Genomic DNA, 1,380 nt, shown 5'->3' with positions numbered 1-1,380 from the left:
GTTTTCCAGGAGAGGAGGCCTGAGTGGGCTGTGGCCTCAGGGAGGAGTGGGAGGTGGGAAGTACGGCGTGAGAGGGTGAGGATAGCAGGCAGCAGCGATGGAGACACACACCCAAACCAAACGTCGGCCATTTAACAGCTTCATTTAACTCATCAGTATGTCCTGGAGAAAGACAGACTTTGACTACAGAACAAGGCACTACAGCAGAGCTGGCCAGGGCGTGGAGGACGGAGACGCAGTGAGAGGAGAGCCAGGCCACCGTGCACGTGCCATAGCACTCAGAGCCAGCTCCTCCATGAACGGCGTGGTACGGGGCAGCCGACACGGCCCCTCCAGGCTGTGGACAGTGGTCACCAGCCACCTCATGAGATTATCGTGAAACTTCAGTGAAATGATATGCATTAGAAACACTCTGTAAATTCTAGCAGAGGCGAGCTCTGTACTGTCCAGAGTTGTAGTTATTGCCTACGTAAGTCTCCTCTAGAGAAAGGTTGCTAGTCTGGTCCTCGGCACTCCCTGCTCCCCAAACCCTCAACCCCTCCCTCAAAGGAGTCTTGGAATAGCTGATTAGTTCCCTGTGCCAGTGCCTTGTCACTCCCTCAAGACTAGAAGGGAAGACTCAGACAGAATTAGAACCAGTTTTCAAAACACCTGAAACAGAAAGAGATTTGACCTTAGTTTTACAGTTAAAGAAAAAATTCAATTTATCAGTTTGGTTGTTTGATACTATTAATACATCTTAAATTTTAAACAGCTCCTGTCTGCAATGGCTACAAGGGGCCCTAGGACCAGTGACTGTGGGAAGCGGGGAAAAGGTATTTTAATGGAAAAAAATAAAGGGGTGGGATTTAGGGGGCCTAAGTTAGTGAGTTTTGGGTTCTAAAAGAAGCCACGTTTGGCTTAGCAATTGAGATACACCTGATTTTCTGGTAACACAGCTCAAGTTAGAACATTGGACAAGAAGCCCGAAAGAACGACTCAGTTGCATGTAAATTCCAGAAGGTACTTATTGTGGAGATTTATGTGCATATGAAAGCAATTCCCAGAGAGGGCCCTTGGCCCTCCTCTTCGCTTCCTCACCTGAAAATAGGCAAAACAGCTCAGGGACAGAGTGAGGGTCAATGCAGCCATATTTCTAATAACTTGATGGGTTTTTTTTCCAGAGATGGGGATCATTCTTTGACTTTCCCTTTCGAATATTGTTTTCTGTTTCTGCCTCTTTAATTAGAGACAGAAATTCAGTTAACAAGGAGGAAAAAAGAGAAAGTCTTTTCAAGCCAATTTCCTTGTGCTTCTGAGAGCTTTTGAGGTTAGGTCAGCATATCTCTGTGCTGTTTACCTCTCTGGCTGTTGACAGGATGGCATGTGACTTGGCCAAGA

Source organism: Propithecus coquereli, unplaced genomic scaffold (assembly GCF_000956105.1).
Source record: "Propithecus coquereli isolate 6110/MARCELLA unplaced genomic scaffold, Pcoq_1.0 Scaffold567, whole genome shotgun sequence".
In the NCBI taxonomy this organism is placed as follows: domain Eukaryota; kingdom Metazoa; phylum Chordata; class Mammalia; order Primates; family Indriidae; genus Propithecus; species Propithecus coquereli.
Note: the sequence above shows the minus strand (reverse complement) of the source record.